Source organism: Phycodurus eques, chromosome 18, assembly GCF_024500275.1.
Source record: "Phycodurus eques isolate BA_2022a chromosome 18, UOR_Pequ_1.1, whole genome shotgun sequence".
Classification (NCBI taxonomy): domain Eukaryota; kingdom Metazoa; phylum Chordata; class Actinopteri; order Syngnathiformes; family Syngnathidae; genus Phycodurus; species Phycodurus eques.
This window is the reverse complement of record NC_084542.1, coordinates 3,470,960-3,493,275: the sequence shown is the minus strand read 5'-3', so window position 1 is coordinate 3,493,275 and position 22,316 is coordinate 3,470,960. Positions and strand designations below refer to the sequence as shown.

At 40.2% G+C, this 22,316-nt stretch overlaps 1 protein-coding gene across 3 annotated transcripts in view; it reads right to left on the bottom strand.

The window, feature by feature from the left end:
- The window catches only part of disp1 (dispatched homolog 1 (Drosophila)), a 106,402-nt gene that overhangs the window by 40,896 nt on the left and 43,190 nt on the right, over positions 1 to 22,316 (bottom strand). The gene's annotated exons all lie outside the window — the stretch shown is intronic.

Here is a 22,316-nt window from a genome sequence, read left to right as displayed (position 1 = left end):
ACACTGCTTTTTCTCCCCAGGACAAAATTCTGATTGAATATGCACTGTATTATACAAATGAAGGCCTATGGCAATGCAGTAAATGTGCACTTTGCACAAACGCTATCACGGTACTGTGTTCTGCCATTGTTGTTTTGACTGTGACGTATGAATACAAACATGCCCAGACACAACACTTTACATCCATGCACGTCGTCTGTTTTTACAGAGTGACATTTTTCGCGATTATTAAAGCAAAAACTTTCTAATTAAAAGATGGTTCAGTCCCAACATACTCACATTTGGAATAAGTGGTGAGATTGTATTTCCTTTATCTGTTTCAAGCCTTTAGTTGGAAAAAAGACAGCTTGCAAATACTGAGTAACAACATGCCAACAATTTTTAGTGTCGTTACTAGATGGTATGATGGACTTTTTGTCACAACTATACACACACACTTTATTTTAAATGTATATTATAATTTATATTAATGATTTATTCAAATGGTGGTTTTCGCATTTTTTGGAAAGGAAAATAAACAGGCTTTCGGCATGCCTTTCCATATGTTTCAATGCCACCCCCTACAATGAAAACCCTCTCTGATGGATAGGACTATTATCATGAATAGAGTTGGTGTTTCTAAGCTACTGGTATATTATTCAACCTTGGGAAGTTTTTTTTTTTCATGCTGCTTCCAACATTGAAGTGGATCAGCATGTGGATAATTAAGTACGTTTGCAATGCATAAATGGGCACCACGTCTTTGGCAGTCATCAGCGCAATCGACTCTGTGACTGCCTTCCAACTGGCTTTCTTGTCATGCACCAAATAATATGATATATATTGTGTTTCTTAGTGGGAGTTTTTGGGCTCCCTGCCGTGTTCTTCTGAGTCACGTACAGAGCAACATTTGCTGCTGTGTGTCTCCATTTCAAATGTTGAAATAATTTGTTCTTGCTACTCCCTTTGGTTGCAACGGCCTTTGAACATACGGTACTCTGCAGTGGACAGCTTTTTTTGCTCATAGTATGATGATACAGACCAGAACATATTACAAATTACTGACGAAACTGTAGCATTTTTGCAAACAGCTCGCCGCCATGTCATTCGCGTAACATTGCAAGACATACACTTGAGTATTACTATACTTGACACAAAAAAAATAATAATAATAATTTTGTTTAATGTCCATCCATCCATCCATCCATCCGTTTTCTGTACCGCTTATCTTCCTTAGGGTCGCGGCGTGCTGGCGCTTATCCCAGTTAACTTTGGGCGAGAGGTGGGGTACACCCTGTCTCAAAAAGTGCAATTTCTGTACTCAGAGTAAGTGATTGTTGTTGTTGTTCCCCCCAGAAGCTATCCTGGGCAATGACTAAGTGTACATCTGATTACATCTGCACTTAGGAATCACAACTAGTATAAAATCATAGTGACTGAGACAGCATACAGTAGTTACTGTTTTGGGGATGACAATAGCAGATTTAATTTTAATTTCCCAAAAACATTTCAAAGTTACATTTCGTTGGTTGTGATGATACACACGTGGATAAAATTGTTGGTACACACCTCTGTTAATTAAAAACAAAACGAAAAACACAGTGGTCACAGAAATTTTTGTCCAAGGCTGTTTCATTAGTTTTTTAAATAAATCTGTTGAACCACAATTCAAAAGCAATGTCTAATTTTCATTGGCTAATTTTTATTAAATTGAATTACTTTTGTCAGATTAAAGTTATTATTATTTTTTTTGTCATTAACGGAGGGGTACCAAAATTTTTTTCCATGTGTATATATAATAATAATAATAATGCATTCACAAACATGGAGGAAAAAGACACGCTATCCAGATGGCCTATCCGTCTGGTTTTTATCATTATGCAACAAAGTTAAAAGCACAAGACAGACAAGAATTAAGCGATTAAAGCAGTTGGCGTAGATTTGAAGAGACTGGCAGAGAGGTTTTAGCGGCACTTCGAGTTAACATTCTTCTCTGATGTGTTGACTGGCACCTCAAAGGTGAGAATGACATCACATGCACATGTTCACTCACATAAGTTGGCAGGTGCAAAAGCCAAAGACAGGGCTGTGTGATAATTTTAAGATTAGATAATTACCTAATTTGCAATGATTTCAACAGTCACAGTCTATAAATCAAAGCAACTGCTCACCTAATATGGTGAACAGCAAAATTTACCATTTGGATAACAGTTGACTTGTACAGCGGATTTAAAATAAATAAATAAATAAAAAGCTCTACATACCCCTGTTCAAATACCAGGGGCCTCATTTATCAAGCGTGCATACACACAGAAGTGTGCATAAAGTGTACGTATGAACATTCCCATGCAAAGTATGTGATTTATCATGTTGGGCTCGTCTGTGGGGACGTGCATACGTACATATGCACAGCTCTGACCATGCATTCACACAAAACCCTGTGGTAGAACAGTGAAACAACAAATAGTTAATCTCAAATTGCACGTTTCCAGTTTCCTCTAATTAATAAAAGTTTTTTTCAATTTGTAATTTAGTAGACAATTTGAATGATTGGTGTAACAGGTTATAAAAAGGCAGCTGTGACAGGACAAAACCTGAAATGCACACGTCACGGCTTATGCACTGTTGGAGGATTTGGAGAACCGTGTGCTCTGCAGGGAGCATTTTTTTTTCCAAAGTGCATGCTGATCTGTTCAGTCAGAGTACAACACACCAAAGCCATCTTTGTGCGTGCACATATACAACCACTGAGCGCATGATCCGGACTGGCTTGAGTTTCAAAGTTGCTGACAGAAAAATAAACTTTATTTTAATTTTCACAAATTGAACCATCTAAATAAAAGTTTATCTTCAACATTTTTGACTTTTGCTGGTAACACCTGCATTAATTGATCCAAACAGTATTTTTGGGTTTCTTTCCACCTAGACAAGCACCGTTCAATGTCGGTCTCTGAAATATGAATTTTCTTTGCACTCTTTGCCATGATTTTAGATATTGTATAAGCAAACAACCATTTGCACTCACATTCACACCTACAGGAAAATTTTATCTACCATGCATATTTTTGGGATGTGGGAGGAAACCGTAGTACTCAGGGAAAACCCACGCAGGCAGGGGGACAACATGCAAACTCCACACAGGCGAGGCCGGATTTGAACCCACGACCTCAGAACTGTGAGGCAGACGTGCTAACTAGTTGTCCACCGTTCCGCCTCTTTAAATAAGTAAATCCTTTTTTTTTTTTAAATTATCTTAACCATTAATGTGACCTGTGTATATGCATTTTTTTGGCGGACTCTGTATTTGTGTGTGTGTATAAACGTTAACATACAGGGCACCGGCGGAAATTCAGCTACTGTGGGGTGAAGATGAAGGAGAGGTGGAAAGCGGGTTCTTTCGGCAGAAAAAGAAGAGGAAAGCACAGAGCCTAGAACTGAATGTGGGGACTTTGAATGTTGGGACTATGACAGGAAAAGCTTGGGAGTTAGTTGACATGATGATTAGGAGAAAGGTTGATATATTGTGTGTCCAGAAAGGCAGTAAGGCTAGAAGTTTAGGGGCAGGGTTTAAATTATTTTAGCATGGTGTAGATGGGAAGGGAAATGGAGTCGGGGTTATTTTAAAAGAAGAGTTGGCTAAGAATGTCTTGGAGGTGAAAAGAGTATCAGATCGAGTGATGAGGCTGAAATTTGAAATTAAGGGTGTTATGTGTAATGTGATTAGTGGCTATGCCCCACAGGTAGGATGTGACCTAGAGGTGAAAGAGAAATTCTGGAAGGAGCTAGACGAAGTAGTTCTGAGCATCCCAGACAGAGAGAGAGAGAGAGTCGTAATTGGTGAAGATTTTAATGGACATGTTGGTGAAGGTAATAGGGGTGATGAAGAAGTGATGCGTAAGTTCGGTATCCAGGAAAGGAACCTCGAGGGACAGACGGTGGTAGAATTTCCAAAAAGGAGGGAAATGGCTGTAGTGAACACTTTATTCCAGAAGAGGCAGGAACATAGGGTGACCTACAAGAGCGGAGGTAGAAGCACGCAGGTGGATTACATCTTGTACAGACGATGTAATCTGAAGGAAGTTACCGACTGTAAGGTAGTGGTATCGGAGAGTGTGGCTAGACAGCATAGGATGGTGGTGTGTAAGATGACTCTGGTGGTGGGGAGAAATATTAGGAAGACAAAGGCAGAGCAGAGAACCATGTGGTGGAAGCTGAGACAGGATGAGTGTTGTGCAGCTTTTCGGGAAGAGGTGAGACATGAGGAGCTTCCAGAAGACTGGACCACTACGGCCAAGGTGATCAGAGAAACAGGCAGGAGAGTACTTGGTGTATCTTCTGGCAGGAAAGGAGAGGAGGAGACTTGGTGGTGGAACCTCACAGTACAGGAAATCATACAAGGAAAAAGGTTAGCTAAGAAGAAGTGGGACACTGAAAGGACTGAAGAGAGGAGAAAGGAATACATGGAGACGCGACATAGGGCAAAGGTAGAGGTTGCAAAGGCCAAATAAGAGGTACATAATGACATGTATGCCAGGATGGACACGAAACAACAAGAAAAAGACCTATACAGGTTGGCCAGACAGAGGGATAGAGATGGGAGGGATGTGCAGAAGGTTAGGGTGATTAAGGATAGAGATGGAAATGTGTTAATTGGTGCCAGCAGTGTGCTGAATAGATGAAAGAATACTTTGAGGAGTTGATGAATGAGGAAAATCAGAGAGAAAGTAGAGTAGAACTGTGAAAGTTACAGACCTCATTACTCTCATTAGCTGAATTCGTTTTTGAGCGGCATGCAAAATCAATGGTGAGCTGCTTTTAATATTTAGCAGTGGAACAATGTGAGCTGCTTGTATCACTTCAGCATAAGACTTTTGGCAGAATTGTTTTGCTCAGTATTCTAATATGTTATTTTAAAGAATTCTATATTGTAGTTTAGAGTAGCCATTCTATGTCATTGTAATTTCTCAAAATGCAATACCCATGTCTTTCCCCTCACTCCCCCATTTTTTTCTGAGGGCCTGAGCCACTTTGTCTGGCAAAGGACATGGTTCAATCAGAAATCCTCTTTCTGTTGTCTTTCAGAGGGAGACAAGTGTGGGAGGGACTGAGCTGAAAGAACATGGAGAAAGAGAGGTGGTATGCAAACAAAAGGTCCTTATCAAGTCGAAGGAAGGAAGCAGCAGACGGAAAGCATTGCAAATGAGGGATACTTGCAACCAAAGAGCAAAGTTGGGAAGAAGAGATCTTAATTTGCTCGAACAGAGTCCTGGGGTTTTTATCAAACTACAAAGACAAACAGGGTGACAGGGAAGTTTGGTTTAAAGGAGACTCAGAACAACAAGCAGCAGCTTCACTGATTGATCTAAAGTGGACAAATCCACACAAAATGTTTCGGTATAAGAGCCTGAACACTCCCGTAACCTTGCCTTTATCCTCCTTGATGAAAAATTTTTTGTATTTCAAATTCCGTAAATAAGTGCATTTTCGGTCTAAAAATATTCTTGCGACAAAGTGTACAGTATGTCACGCTACAGGCAATCGCACCAGTCAATCAAACGGTCAGCCATTTGCTTTGTTTGATACCTTTTCATTTTGTTTCTACAGCTCTTTGCAAATATTTTGTGTCATTAATCTTTTGTGTCATTAATCTTGTGTGTCATTCTGCGACTGAATGGCACCAGGTATGATTCATTTGGCATATTAAATCAGGGATTTAGGCATATTAAATCAGAGGCGCCCCTTGTCACAGTGGGACAAACTGCCCATTACTCCAGTGTGTGTCACTAAGCCACGTTTCCACAAAGCGACACAGTTCAGTTCCCCACGGTATGTCTGGCTCATAAACCCTGATCAAGCCTGCATGAAGCTGAAGTAGTAGACAACTTGCTTATGAGTATAGTAAAAATGAAAACTAAATCTTTTTTTAATGATCCCATTTAAACACACAAAAGTCGTTTCCAACTATAGACCCCGCTTTAATAAATGTTCACACTAACAATAAGAAAATAGTATTAGTCTATCCACCGTTAGAAAATAAACCTGAAAGGCGACTGGAAGCACCCAACCTTCGACATTACTATTGAGCCAACGAGTTATGTCATCAAATGGCTACAACCGAATGTCAATACTGGCTAGAATTAGACGAGATAGACTTTAATGGCACCAAACTTTCAGACCTTCCATTGGCCCGTGCTTCTCTTTCAGATGGGTGAGGCAGAGTTCTTCAGTACCCTGCAACTCCTGACACCACACGACTAACATGCATGTGTGATGGTGTTGATGCATCTATGAAGACGACAGTGACAGAGACTTTATTATGATGGTAACTCCCTGGACAGTCCTCTCATTTGTACTCTAGAGTACCGACAGGATTCAGGCACTAACTAGCCACTCCTACCACACATTGGCAGCAGTGCCAGGGTCACCACCCCTGCCCTGTCCCACTTGCTACTTGTTGCGTTCCTTCGTCACAGGGTGTGGCACAGCATTTACTTCACAGACTACTATGTAATCATAAATAGCGTTATTCTGCAACTTTTTTTTGTTTTTTTTTGCTCTGTGGCCTTTTTTTGTCCTCAGGCCGTCCCCTCACAAACCGTGCTCAGTCAGACTTCATTCACATTAAATATTACGAGACATACAACCACATAGGGAGTATTTCCAACTCCCCTGTCACACAGAAAAAAATGTTCCAGTAGATATGGACAGATCCACCATTCTGCATGACCAAGCAGCTCAACAGGAAAGATTTAAAAAAAAAAAAAAAAAAAAAAAAACAGCAAAAAAAAATAATACTTGTAGGTGCATCAGCCCAGTAAATGGTTTGACTTCATTAATTGCGCCAATTAATAAAAAAAAAAAAGTGTGCTTGTAGTAACTATAAACAAAGGTCATCGTCATTCCTAATTACATCATCATCCACATTATTCTTTAAAATGCTTCTGATTTCTATTCCATTCAATTTATTCTATTTTAAGACGGAGGAAGTCATATAATCTGTTGACCAATCAATGGAAACCACTGCAATATGCACTCCAACAAAGGGGTACTGAAAAGTGGTGCTGTGAAATTAGGAAACTACGGTGTGTCTTAATCTCGGCTAGATTCTAATATTTGTTCCAATAGCGTCCAATCCCAGTTTGGATAAAGCATGAGTCCAGTTTAAGAGCAGTGAAAAAGTGGTTTCCTCCCACATCCCAAAAGCATAGAAAAAGCATGGTTTTGTAAAGTTGGAGTTTCATTTTCAACCCCCGAGTACATACTGTCTGAGAGTAAAAATTGAAAAAAATATAGAGTAGCAATGCTCTGAAAGAAAAACTGATAAATCCCTGAAAGATCACATCCGCATGTCAAATTTCTCTGAGGCCTCTGAAGGCGGGGGACTAGATTGAGTTGGGAAGACCATTTTTCTTTGTGTGGTTGAAAATGTTGGCGGAGGAATGAGATCACATCCTGCCGTCATAAACCTTTTGAATTTCTGACACACTCAAACAAAGGTGGAAATATGGGGGAAAGGGGGGGGGGGGAATAAATGAGCACGATGTGAGTATTAAGGTACGGAAGCGTATTGCATTTACTTGGATAAGAAAAAAATATCCTGTTTTTCTGAGTAATTTTTTTGAGGGCTTTGTTTTTCTGACAAATGTTTTTCACACCTATTTTTCTGACTATTTTTTTTCTGTTTTTCGGACTAATTTTTTTCCATCTGTTTTTCGGACTATATGTTTTTCTGTTTTTCGGACAAATTTTTTTCCACCTGTTTTTCTGACAAATTTTTTTCTGAGTTATCGGAACACATCGAACTCACGCGAGAACCTACGAACTGCAAGTGACTCTTTGCGGAATCTGTAGTAAGCAACATGACCGGCTTATTAAGTTTGATCAAGTCTTATTTTGATATGGGTTTAAGACACTGGGAGAGACTCCTGTCTTTGAGTCACATAGATGGTGTTGTTATTAGTTTGTCGACATTACGCAGGCAACTTAATTGAACCGGTAAGGTAAACGTGTATGGGCAGGTTGAAGGTGTGCGAGCAGTAATCCGCCATTAGTGAGTCTGCAAAGAGTCACTTGCAGTTCGCAGGTTCTCGCGTGAGTTTGATGTGTCCCGATAACTTAGAAAAAAATTTGTCCGAAAAACAAGTGGAAAAAAATTAGTCCGAAAAACAGATAAAAAAAAGTCCGAAAAACAGGTGGAAATTTTTTTTGTCAGTAAAACAGAAAAAAATAGTCAGAAAAACAAAGCCCTCAAAAAAATTACTCAGAAAAACAGGAGTTTTTTTTTTTTTTTTTAATCCAAGTGAATGCAATTACGTATTAAGGAGATAAATGTCATTAGGGTGACAAGAAGGGAGTGGCCGAGAGGAGCTCTGTGAAGATGTTTTTTTAGCTATTTCACAAGGAACGATCGGTACTAGAGACATTATGACCAAGTTGTTGCCACATTTTGCAGCTGGAATACAAAACAAGGCCTGTCCAGAACTACCTCAACTTGTTGGTCACTTGAAGAGGTCTTTCTTCACCAGTCGTCGTGTGCTTTTCTGAGGATCTGCCCATTATTGACCTCATCGCGCACAGGTGATCTTATAATATAATTATTATTATTATTATTTACTTCACAGAATGTTGATTGCATGCTTGGTTCCTTGTTTCGGCTTGGGATTTGGGTTTTACATCGAGGACTGAGACATCACTGCACTGCACCACAAAAGAACAGAACAGGAGCAGCTCTGTAAAGGAAGTCGGTCAGATAAAACCTCTCTTTCATTTTTGAGCAAAGTTGGGTGGTAACGAGCTTCATTTACTCTGTTACTGAATTAAATTAATAAATTGTAGTAGTAGTTTTAACGCAACACACTTTTCAGTTATATGTATTTTCAGTAAGAAGAAACAAATTTTACTACATCAAATTGAGCTACATTCTGCTTGCTAATTGTATTTTTATATACAGTGGAACCTCGACAGAACAGACTAATAAGGGGGCGGGGGGGATAGTAATTTTTTTTTTTTTGGAGGCCATATGCACCAATATTAAGGTACAATACAAAATGATTGTTTTGTAAGTTTTTTTTCATGGCCTAAAACACTCAGCACAGTACAAATCTATTTAAAATAAATATAAAAAAAGCTTGAAAATGTAAAGTTTCACATTTTACACAAACTTACTACGCCGGTGTGCTTGGTCATAGGGACATTGTTGACGTACAGTACTCATCAGAGGTGAGTCGCTTTCATAAGCCATGCAGAATTTGTCTGCTTCCTAGTTCCAAATCCATTGCTAAAGGCGAACCGGCTCGACAAAAAAACAAAAAACAAAACAAAAATAATAATTTCAAAAAATAACATGTTTCAGACTCCAGAGACTTGTGTTTGGATTCCTCAGAGTTAACACTGCCGCCATGGCGCTCACTCTCGCTGCGGTGCGAGTCAATGTACAATAGACAGTAGATATATCCATCATGACATGTCCGCCACATCAATGCCCCACATTCAACATGGCCGCCACTTAGGCACGGCAGGCACGTCTTTTGGAATTACATCAATTCAATTAGATCAATTCTTTTTTTTTGTACATCTGTGACCCAGAAATACGTCAGTACCATTTCTCTGCCTGCATTGCACCACAGCACCAGTAAACAACAGCGGCCAATTCTGGAACGAACAGACTTTGTCAGCTGCAGTTTAAGCGACAAATGGAAACTATTTTTGGAAACATTGTTCAGTCCTAACGGTTCGTTTTACCCGATATCCGTTATATAGGGGTCCGTTTTATCGAGGTTCTTCTGTACATGTATTTATTGTCGCTTGCGCAATCATGACATAGATTCCCCAATCCAACATAACTACAAGTAACATTTGACTCCATTTGACCAATCAAACGGAGCAAGGCGGTCACATGACCGCACAGTCTACACCCCATTGCCCCACACAGAAGCAAGGTTTTCAAGGTGACTCATTTACGTAAAACATGGCAGAAATCTTTATTTACTTTACAGACATGCTCCAGCTCACAAGCAACCTGAGTGAGAATAAGCGTTATAAAGAAAACAGATGGTCTACAAAAAAAGAACAGCTATGTCATGCGCCATCATCTGTGTCTGCCTGAATGTCTAGATTTTAGTCTACAATAATTACCTCATCCTGTGTCATCTCGCAGGATCACAAGTGGGCTGCTGAGGGGGCCTCCGAGGTTTGGGTAAGTTGCAGGTTTGGCTCCACATAAATGCCCTTGTTAAATGTCCTTAGAATTATAACAATCTGAATCTACTCTCTTACACTAAAATTTCCCTTTTAGTATATTCACCCCGTGCTTTTACAATTCTAAAGTTAAAAAAAAGTGAATTGGAACGCTTGGCCGAAAGAGGGCATAATGCAAGTAAAATCTTATACATATATCCCTTTTTAAAACACACAGTTACAAGTGGCTTCACAGACACTGCTAAGACTTCCCAACATTCATTAAAATGCAAGCACAATGTACTAAGTCATCAAGAATTTGAATTCCAGACACAGTGAACTAATCCCGATTAGCTACTCTCTACATGCACACAACACGAGGCCCAAAGACCTTATCACGGGGAAAAAGCGAAGGCTAAAAACCACCAACCTAGGTGATGTGTGCCACAGTCCACAGATCAGGAACCAGCTTGATGGTGATCAAAAACCTCCATCTCTCTCTCCATCTTCAAGAGGAAATTACAAACTGAACTATTGTCCATGTATTTGTAATTTGCTTGAACCTACTGACTGGGATTAATGTATTGTTTTGTTTTGTCTGTAAAGTTTGAATTTTATGTCTATCTTAAATTATGTTGCTTTGTCTTTCGTTATGTGTTAAATGTCCTGAGCCGCCACCCAATAAGCTTTGAGTAGATTCCACAGTGTGGCTCTTATTCAGGTGTGCGGTATACGTCAGTAATTGTTGTGCACTATACTTTGGTATATCCTGGTGCTGATGTGTCTGCAAATGTATTTCTTGACATGTGTAAATAAAGTAAATTTCAGGAAAATTGTGACAATTGTGTGTGGTTGTGACATTGTTAAAGCTGACAAAGTAGACTGTTGCAAACATGACACCAAGAGAAATCAATTAGAATAAAATAAACTAGATAAGAAGTGAGGTCTATAGAAATGCTTGTAAATAAATAAAATAAATAAATGCTTGACTTTTTAGCTGCTATTTAAATAGTCCAAGGATTTCACAGATCTAATTAATCCTGGAAGATAGTTCCACAGAGTGGGTGCTAGGAATGAAAATGCATGGTCACCTTTTGATTTACGATTTATGCGAGGGATGGATAAAACGGATAAAAAAGATTGGTGGATCGGAGAGTTCATGCAGATAAATGAGGAACAACGAGCTAAATGATGTACACTGTAGTTAGTTGCGAGGTCAAGTGTTTTATAAGTAATCAACTATAACAGCAATGGGACGTTTTCTTTCACCAATTAGATTTCAAATTTGATTTCCAGGGGCCAGCCTGATTTCTATGTGGCCAGCAAGCTGGCCCTCAATGACATCAGCTATCTTCTTACTGGTTGGTCAGAGCAAAACTTGTTACAGCCAACTTTGCCCAGCAAAACACATCTGTAGCAAATTGCCCCTTAAAAAAGAATTCATCAGCAGCATTTTTGTCATGTTATTAGATTTAAAAAAAAAAAAAAAAATAATTAAAAAAATTCTGAACTATTCCAGATGTGCGTCCCAGTTATGGGCTGCTATATTGCTTTTGATTTGTGATGTCATAGTGGTGGTATTAGGAAGCGGGTAGAATCAGTTTAGTCCCCACTGAAGGCCCAGGTACCAAATGCATGGCCTGCCACTGGTTTAGGTTGATGAGTGACTATTGCATGTTGCTTGTTTACCAGTGTTACTTTTTTAAATTACTGACTGGTTAGAGCGTCGGCCTCACAGTTCTGAGGACCCGGGTTCAATCCCCGGCCCCGCCTGTGTGGAGTTTGCATGTTCTTCCCGTTTTCTCCGGGCACTCCGGTTTCCTCCCACATCCCAAAAACATGCATTAATGAGAGACTCTAAAATTGCCTGTAGGTGTGACTGTGAGTGCGAATGGTTGTTTGTTTGTATGTGCCCTGCGATTGGCTGGCAACCAGTTCAGGGTGTACCCCGCCTCCTGCCCGATGACAGCTGGATAGGCTCCAGCACGCCCGCGACCCTAGTGAGGAGAAGCGGCTCAGAAAATGGATGGATGGATGAACTAACAAAACACAGACATTTTTTTTCCACCTTATTTCTATTCATTTGTAAGTACAGATAGGCAGTTTTAAATATGCCTGTTTATGTTTTAGTCACAGAATAAAGAAATTAACATTGCAAAGAGGAACTATGCAGCAAAATTGGAAAAACAGTTTAGCACTAATGACTCTAAATCAGTCTGGCATGCATTCCAATCGCTGACAAATTACAAGCGACGATCCCCCCAAGCTAAGAACAATAGCACACTAGCCAACGACTTGAATACCTTCTACTGCAGATTTGAAAAGGACACTTTCACACCCCACACCCACCAAAACGGACCACCGACCACTCTCACACCACCGACTTCTGCGTTGACCATCCGCGAACAGGATGTGAGACGCATCTTCAAACAACAAAAGATTAACAAAGTGGCAGGCCCAGACCATGTGTCCCCATCCTGCCTCAAAGTCTGCACGGACCAGCTCACTCCAGTCTTCACTCAGATCTTCAACAGATCTCTGGAACTGTGCGAAGTATCATCCTGTTTCAAACGCTTCACGATCATTCCAGTCCCCAAGAAACCGACAATCTCGGGTTTAAATGACTACAGGCCTGTCGCCATCTGTGGTCATGAAGTCCTTTGAACGTCTCATGCTGGACCACCTCAAGAGCGTCACAGGCCCCCTGCTGGACCCCCTACAGTTTGGCTGCTGAGCAAACAAGTCTGCGGATGATGCAGTCAACATGGGACTGCACTTCATCTTAGAACACTTCGACAGTGCAGGGACCTACGAGAGGATCCTGTTCGTGGACTTCAGCTCAGTGTTAAACACCATCATCCCTGAACTCCTTTCATCCAAGCTTCTCTAGCTCAGCGTCTCACCTGCCATCTGCCAGTGGATTTACAGCTTCCTGACGGGCAGGACACAGCAGGTGAGGCCACCTCATCCACACGCAGCATCAGCACTGGGGCGCCCCAAGGTTGTGTCCTCTCTCCGCTGCTCTTCTCTCTCTACACGAATGACTGCACCTAACGCATCCGGCTGTCAAACTCCTGAAGTTTGCAGATGACACCACTGTCATCGGCTTCATCAAGGACTGTGACGAGTTAGCATATTGACAGGAAGAGGAGCGGCTGGAGCTGTGGTGCGGCTGACACAACCTGGAGCTGAACACGCTCAAGACTGTAGAGATGATCGTGGACTTCAGGAAGCATCCTTCGCCACAGCTGCCCCTCACGCTGTCCAGCTGCCTTGTGTCAACCGTCGAGTCCTTCAAGTTCTTGGGAATTACAGTCTCTCAGGACCTGAAGTGGGCGATCAACATCAACTCCGTCCTCAAAAAGGCCCAGCAGAGGATGTACTTCCTGTGGCTTCTGAGAAAGCACGGCCTACACAGTTCTACACAGCAGTCATCGAATCAGTCCTGTGTTCTTCCATCACAGTCTGGTTTGGTGCTGCTACAAAAAAGGACAAACTCCAACTGCAACGGACAATCAAAACTCCTGATAGGATTGTCGGTACCCCCCCAACCACCCTCCCACCCTTGAGGACTTGCACGCTGCCAGAACTAAGACAAGAGCGTGCAAAATCCTCTCGGACCCTCCACATCCCGGTCACCAGCTCTTCCAGCTCCTTCCCTCAGGTAGGCGCTACCGAGCAATGCAAACTAGAAGTAGCAGACATTCCAACAGCTTCTTCCCTCTTGCAATCAACTTCTTGAACACCTAACCTACAATTCCATTGCAACATGCTGGCAATTTTTTTTCTTTTTGTCTTGAAAGCGACAAAAATATGATATTACTCGAGCACTCACCGTAGTAGTCTCACCACGCTGCACTATTTGCATATTTGTTGTTGACCAATACTGGCCACTCATGCCAGAGTAGCATCTGCTCCATTTGCACACTGACTGAGGAGTATCTGCAACATTTGCACAATCAACATTGTCCCAGACTATCGCACTACTCGCTTGAAGTCTCGGCGCCCATTGCACAATGGTCATTGCACCGGACTATTGCAATATTATTCATTCGAACTGCTCTAAGAGCTAGAGGACTCTGCATCTTTTTGCACAATTGTCAAAAAATAAAAAATAAAATGTACCCGCATTACCAGATAACTAGCAACCCTTTATTGCTCAGTGACTGTTTTTCTCAATGTCTTTATGTCTCAAAAGTGTTCTCTGTCAATTGACTGTCTGTTGTCGTACTAGAGTGGCTCACATTACCGGAGACAAATTCCCCGTGTGTATTTTGGACATACTTGGCAAATAAAGATGATTCTGATACGCAGATTTGGATAGTCGTCATGTCATTGTTTAAGATTACGTTTCACAGATGTTCCAACATCTTTTAAACAGGTATGTTTTTCTTACAAGCATATACATTTAAAAATGTACTTCTTTTAGCTGATGTCATTTCAAACATACTTCATGTCCATGTGAAAATTAAAGTTATATTTGCGCCACTGAGACTGAGGCATGCACTTTAAAGCCAGCAATGATGCTCGATTGAAGGAAGTATACTGTACATGCAAATGGAATTTGGTTTCCAATTGAACAGTCTGGGTATACTCGTTACTTTAACTTTTAAAAAGCTAAATGTGTCTCAAATTAGGGTGTTGATGCTCACTTCAAAAGTATGCTTTTAATCCATCTACTGCAATAGTTCGTTTTTCTTTAGTGCATGTAAAGCCACTGAGTGTGACATCCCTTGTTTCAAATCCAGTCAGTCTCTGCAGAATGAACATGAGCCATGGCAACATGAGGGTTCATATGTAAGGGATTGTAAAATCGCTGTAAAAGAAGACGAGGGGAGGAAAAAAAAAAAAATTCTTAAAATGACGGGGGGCGCCAGTTATGGTCTGGCATTAATCTTAGGAGTCATTAAAAATGAGAGGGAAATTATTAGTGACAGGCTTAAGAAATTACATCATGCTTTGGGGCTTAGAGCTTCCCCTGAAATGAATAATAATGGTAGGAGCAGCGGCACACGAGTAATATATGCATATTTGACGTTGGTGCTGTTCCAACTTACAAATTTAAAACTGGCAGTACAGCAGAGCAGAAATTAAAAGAGATATGTTTACAGTGGGCGGCACGGTGAGCGACTGGTTAGGACATCTGCCTCACAGTTCTGAGGACCGGGGTTCAAATCCCGGCCCTGCCTGTGTGGAGTTTGCATGTTCTCCACGTGCCTGCGTGGGTTTTCTCCTACATACCAAAAACATGCGTGGTACGTTGAATGAAGACTCTAAATTGCCTGTAGGTGTGAATTTGAGCGCAAATGGTTGTTTGTTTACATGTGCCCTGCGATTTCCTGGCGACCAGTTCAGGGTGTACCCCCGCCTGTTGCCCAGAGTCAGCTGAGAGAGGTGCAAGCACGCCTGCGATCCTAGTGAGCGGACCCAGAGCGGTGCCCCAGTCCAATCGAAGGGCCTAGACCAGTACCCAAGGGAGGAGCAAGGGTACGGGACCACCAACTCCCACGCCCAATCCCGCCACCCACCGCCCCACCGCTGCAACCACCCCTGCCACCCACAGAGAGCATGAGGCCCCAACCACCAACAGCGCCCAACGCAGGAGACAGCTACCACCTGAAAAGGTCACACCTTTTATTTAAGAATATAAAACTTAAATCGTACTCAACCACAAACAGAAAGAAAAAAAAAAAACGGTATATTTTTGTTTGGCTCCATGTCATCTTAATGTTGGATTACGTATTCAGAGTGCACAATGTGACAGATGCGTTTAGTTTCAGGATCCAGTGTCAGTGATAATCTATCGTGTCATCTCGCTACTACTACAACTTGCCAAATCGACATTCTTCTTGGCTAAATCCATTTTGCAGCAAGGAAGAAATGTATAAAAACCAATACAGCAGTATTTACCCTTTATTTAATTCTGCGTCTTGTGGGTTGAAGCTTACAGTCACAGCTTCAAAACTATGCCTTAGCTTTGAATATTGAATATAAATATTTGTATTTGTGTGACATTAGGACAATAAAGTGTGCCAACACAAAAACTCAGCGACCTGTCAAAGATAATGAATAATTCGCATCATATCAGGTTTTGCTCAATTTCTATCTTTTTACACCCAAACGTAAACACTTCAGGCCAATAAAAATCAAATTCAGAGATCTAACACAATTCATTCAGAGATTCTAGGCAATGTTCGATTTGTTCGGATCTTGAAACACTTTTCCAATAAGGAATAAGATCAAACTTTTAGAACCATACAGGCATTTTTTTCTTTTCAGTTTAACATAACTGTCAAACAAGTGTAAAAATAAGTTAACCACTGTTACTAATAAAATAAAACACACCTAAGTGGAGGGCTGAACAAAAGACGACCTGATCTGATTTTCAGCCTGATTGCCCCTCTTGCAACGAAACTTAGAAAAGGCTACATTATCTCTAATTGCCCGAAAGATTATCTTGACAGAATATCCTCTAGTGTCAGGTGTGTTAAGCGTAACATTTGTCACGTATTGCTTCTAAATCGATCAGGGCCATCAAATGAAAAGAATAAGTTGAAAATGATACATTTGTTCAATATTTAAGATAAAATGTCCCATTGTGAGAAGGACGCCAGAGCCACGGACTGTTACTGTCACATGGAAGGAAGTAATAGCCTATCAGGAGGCAAGCTCACAGAGGAATACAGAAGCATAACAAATATTGTGTGACATCAACCTCATAATTGAGGTCCACCTTGATGAGTTGTGGCAAACACACATAGTCTTTGTAATTATCTCGCACAGTGATTTACAATGTGTAGTACCACTAGTGGTATGCAGGCTCCCTCTCGATGTATGCCCCCTCCCCCAAAAATAAATAAATAAATAAATAAATTAAAATCGCCCTGCGATTGGCTGGCAACCAGTTCAGGGTGTACCCCGCCCGATGATAGCTGGGATAGGCACCGGCACGCCCGCGACCCTAGTGAGGAGAAGCAGCTCAGAAAATGGATGGATAAAATAAAATCACCATTTAAAACATGAAATACAATCAATCTTACTAGAATGAAGCGTGCAGCTATGACTAAATTCTGATTAAACTAAAAAAATATATATATTTATTTTTCAAGTCCTATACATTTTGTAAGTACAGTTCAGTTGTATTTAACTGCAAAGTAAAATACCTTTGCATTTAACCTTTTAGAACTTTTTGTTTTTCATGATTTAAGTAAGGGGAGCACAGTGGACGACTGGTTAGCAAAAAAAAAAAAAAAAAAAACTATTTAAAGTTTATTGGACTATTTAAAAAGCCAAAATACAAGTTACGGAATTATTTGCCAAGGCACAAACTTTAGTACTATAGGGTACCGCAATAGGTGATTAGTTTCCTTTTAATACTCAATCAAGTATTTTTTGTGATAACCACAGGATATTTTCCTGCCCCAGACTTCTATGTCAACAAAATCCTATCTATTGTTCAAATCAAACCAACATATTAAACATCCTCACTCCTGGCTTTGAATCACAAAGTCTTTGAAATAAAGCCAGCAAAATATTTTACAACAAAATCAAGCAGCAAAACAATTGTCTCATTGATTCAGAAACCTGAATGTGTGCAAGCACATTCATCATTGAAGTAGGTGTTTCCTTGATTGAAAATTGCATTAAGATGTGTCTGTGCTGAATATATCTGATGCATTTCGGTTTAACCTTTTTACAGCTGCAATATTTCTAGTGCCATATGTTGCATGCTAAACAATTCAGCAGAAAAATAAGGCCTTCTTTGTTTAACACCCACCCCCCTAAAAAAAACAAAACAAAGACTTTCAAAAAATTTTGCTCAGTTCTGTTCACGAATGCACCGTTACAATCTACACATCATACTCCACGCTTGCAGCCTAAAGCCCTTCGATGTCACTTGATGACAAGCGACAAGAAGCATGGAACAAAGACTCTTCGGTCCTGTCTGTCCTCTCAGCATCTATTTTCTGAGCATGGTACACCGTGCTATGGTTGACAGATTCAAAGAAAGCTCATGTCAAAATGTTAAGTATGGGACAAATAGACCATGGAAATCATGTTATGTAGACAAAAAAATGCTCACTTTCACTCAAATTTCTGTGTTTTGGTGTGTGTGTGTGTGTGTGTGTGTGTGTTAGCAGTAACACACACTTTTTGTGAATGTGTTGTAAAAACTCCAAATTTCTTTAGCTGAAAGAGAAAAAATGAAATGACGGAAAAAGTGCATGCTTAATCTTGGGGAGACTTTTCCTTTTACGCCTTCCTGGTGCAAATATTTCTGTTGATGCGCCCAACTCCACATATTTCCATTATTCAAAAAAATATTTTTTTTTTGGGGGGGGGGGATTGAGATGCTTCATCCAAACCTTATAACAAACCATCTTTAGGCCCTGACCTGAGGCCAGCTTTTCATGTGCTCTGGTCAAAGTCTCTTTCCCCGTTGAGATGGTCATTGTTGTGGGGGCTGATAAATATTTACTCTTCCCAGCTTGGCAGGGAAATGAGTGGGAGGGGAAAGGGACCTATTGTGACAAGACACTGACAAGCCAGTAGAGTCTTTTCTTCCACACTAACATTAAAATGCCCAATACACTACTGGCCCAATACAGGAATACAGTTCACGTATATCCATCCGTTGGCAGTAATAGCTAAAATTGGAAATAAAAGGGAGGGCGTATGATGAGCAATAGTCATGAGCAGACAGACCAGAAGATATATAAAAAAATAAATAAAAATAAAAACTGAAAACTTGCAGCAGAGACAGTTCCCTATTGAGAGTTGTTTGCATGACAGTCTACCAGCAAAAATCAGAAGACAGTAGCGCAAAAGGATTCGCAACACTTGACAAAGCAGACGAAAATAAAAAAGGCAAGTATGATGAATACATACCTCAGGTTTATTATAGCCATACATGCTCACCTGGCCAGGTGCCCCAACACTTCTGGTTTCCTCGAAATGTATGAGGCACATAAACAAATAGTTTCATTTCAAATCCATTGTGGTGGTGTTTACAGCCAAAAAGACATGGCACCCAACTGCTCCCAATGAGCCTGTTCACCTGTGGGATGCTCCAAACAGGTGTTTGATGAGCATTCCTCAACTTTCTCAGTCTTTTTTGCCACCTGTCCCAGCTTTTTTTGGAATGTGTTGCAGCCATAAAATTCTAGGTTAATGTTTATTGCTAAAAACAATAAAGTTTATCAGTTTGAACATGAAATATCTTGTCTTTGTAGTGTATTCAATTAAATATAGGTTGAACATGATTTGCAAATAATTGTATTCTGTTTTTACTTATGTTTAACACAATGTCCCTACTTCATTGGAATTGGGGTTGTACTACCTGCCATCTAATAGAAGACCATTCATTTGTTCTGCCTGTCACTGTGCCTCACTGGCATGAATAGAGGAGCAAAGATACATTATTTATTGTAAATATAATTTCGGGGCAATGAAGTACACAAGTATATACAGTAAATGAAAAGGTCATTTAAATAGACACATTCCTGCATCTTGTGATCGGATCGGTGATTGGTTATCGTTTTTTTTTAAACTCGCTGATCGGCCCCAAAATTCCTGATCGTTTAAAGCCTACAGTTTACAAAAAGCTTCGGACAACATCATGCACTGCATCGGTTATATATTGTCTGATGTCGATTTATCAGTGACGAGGTATAATTGGCCCACCGATTTATCATGTGGGCTCTAGCAGATATAAGTTATAAAACATAAGCTATCAAGGCAGTCTTATACGGATCAGTGATATGGGAGAGTGACCACACCGCCAACAAACTATAGCTCTTTATCAACAAATACTGACCATCAGATGGCCTGACAGCATACCCAAAAACAACCTATGGGAGAGAACGGTCGAGAACCGTATCAGCTGGGACATGAAGAAAAAGTGGGGATGGATTTGAAACACAATACAAAAAACAACAGACAACACCAGATAAACATGGATCCAGCTGAAGAAAACTGGTGAAAACTGAAAACGCTGGCTGGTCGTTAATGTCCTATGGTCCACTTAGAAGTCGAAAGGAAAAAGAACTCATTTTGCTATAACTTTGTGTCACTAAGTATTGTTCATTTATCTTCTGTCACAAAGTATTAACACCTCCCTCACTAGCACATCAAGAAAACCCATTATCCACATATGAACTTAAAAGAAGACATCATCCACCAGCCATTGCAGCTGAAAGGTTTAATGAAGCAAATGCGGTGATTGTCAACATTGCCAGAGGCAATTTCAGACAGACCAAGTTGTATAAACATCCCAAACCATTCATTAGACAAAAAAAAGCCTGGTGGAGAACCTGAGGCCTTTGAAAACGGTCCTATAGTCATTTACAGGTCTGCATGATCAAAGTTAAAAAGGCTGTGTTTTGTGTGATGATATGGCAGCCAGGCTCACCACAGTTGTACAGTCAGCCTAATGATCAAGGGTTCCCATGCATGAGACAGTCAACACAGCTGCTAAACAGAAAGGTAGCACGGGGGCTGGGGGCATTAGTCACTGGATAATACAGTCTGGATCATGCTGTTTGAGTCAACAAGCCTAAAGATATACAGATTTAAATAAAAGTTTGTTTTGTCTACGAATCTTTTTATTAGTCTTAGTTTGAGGTGTCAATCAGTCACTTTGTCTAGAAACTCCTTATCCCAAAAAGAGAATTCAAAAATTGATTGAGTATTTAGCAGTGTCACTTATATTAAGGGGGACCAGATGAGCATACTGTCAATAAAAGTGGACGAGAGGAAACAGACAACCTCATTTTATTATTAGGGTATCGTTTGCCATACTAATTACTGAAGTACTGCAGTAGCTAAGTTCTGATAATATGGACATGAAATAAAGATACAGTCACATGGTGTACACATTTACAGCACTTGGACTAATTTTTGTCTATCGCAAAGGGCAACTTTATCTGCTTTCTATAAGCAGCAGTTAAGTTCACTACAATGTGTCCTTACAAGCCACATGTCCTGTAAATATAATAATATATATATTATATATATATACAAGAGCTAGATATTTCACGTTTCCACGTGTTATTTATTAATGCAGACACACAGGTTTAATATCTTACAGTTTAGACAAAACAATTTACACTTAACATATGGGCTGGGCAATTAATCCAATTTTAACCGTGATTACAATTTTTCCTTCTCACAATTATATAAACATTATCAACGAAAAAAAACAAGTAATGTGCAGCAGACAGTGCTTGTTGTGTGTAGCTGCAAGTCCTGCCTCTCTCCATTTGAGATTTCGACAGCAAAAGAAAATAATACTTACGTCAATAATAATTTATTAGTGACCAAAGTACAGTATGTTTTTTTTTTTTTTTTTGCTGTTTTAAGTAGTTTTTTTTTTTTTTTCAAATGCTGTTGCAATGTGTTCCGAATTTTCATCGGTGTCCGTGCTCCACGCTCAGCCGCCGGACCACCTGGGACAATCCTCTATAATGAGGAAAACGCTTAAACGTCTATAAAATTCAAAATAGCGGGCGATTATTCTGATGGGGGCATCTGTAGAGATGTCCACATCAAATTTGGTGATGACTGATCTCAGTTTTGTGACATTAAGCAAAATTAAATTAGTATATTTTACCAAACCAACTTTTCTAGTATTTGGGATGTTATATTGGCTCAATGGTGCATCAGTAAACATGTGAAATATGAATTAAAATCATCCACGCTTTCCTGAGTTCCAGGCCAGAAACCAGGTCATTTCGATTTATCGAGGTTATCTATTTTATTTGCGAAGATCTCTGCCTACCTCTCCGCGCCCGAGCCAGCACTGTCAACATAAACACGTGCTCTCAAAAGTAGTGAGGTTTGGGTCTTCTCCACGGAGGCAACCAATCAGAGGAAAGGCGGTGGTCTTAGTCAAATATGGACAAAGCGGATACAAAACTGGGTCAAACAGAAGTAGCTGTCACAGGGGCCCTTTCTGGACACGAGTATGATAAAACCAAGAAATGAAATTGACACTTTTATACTAAGACCATGTTTGAGAGTCACTCCATGGAGATCTAAATAGCCAAAATATGGGACCCTTAAATGTTTTCTATATCATGAGCATATGGAGAGGAAAATGTTAAGATTTAGTGAGCACAACAGGAAAATGCTTAACGTCCATAAAATCCAAAATATTAGAT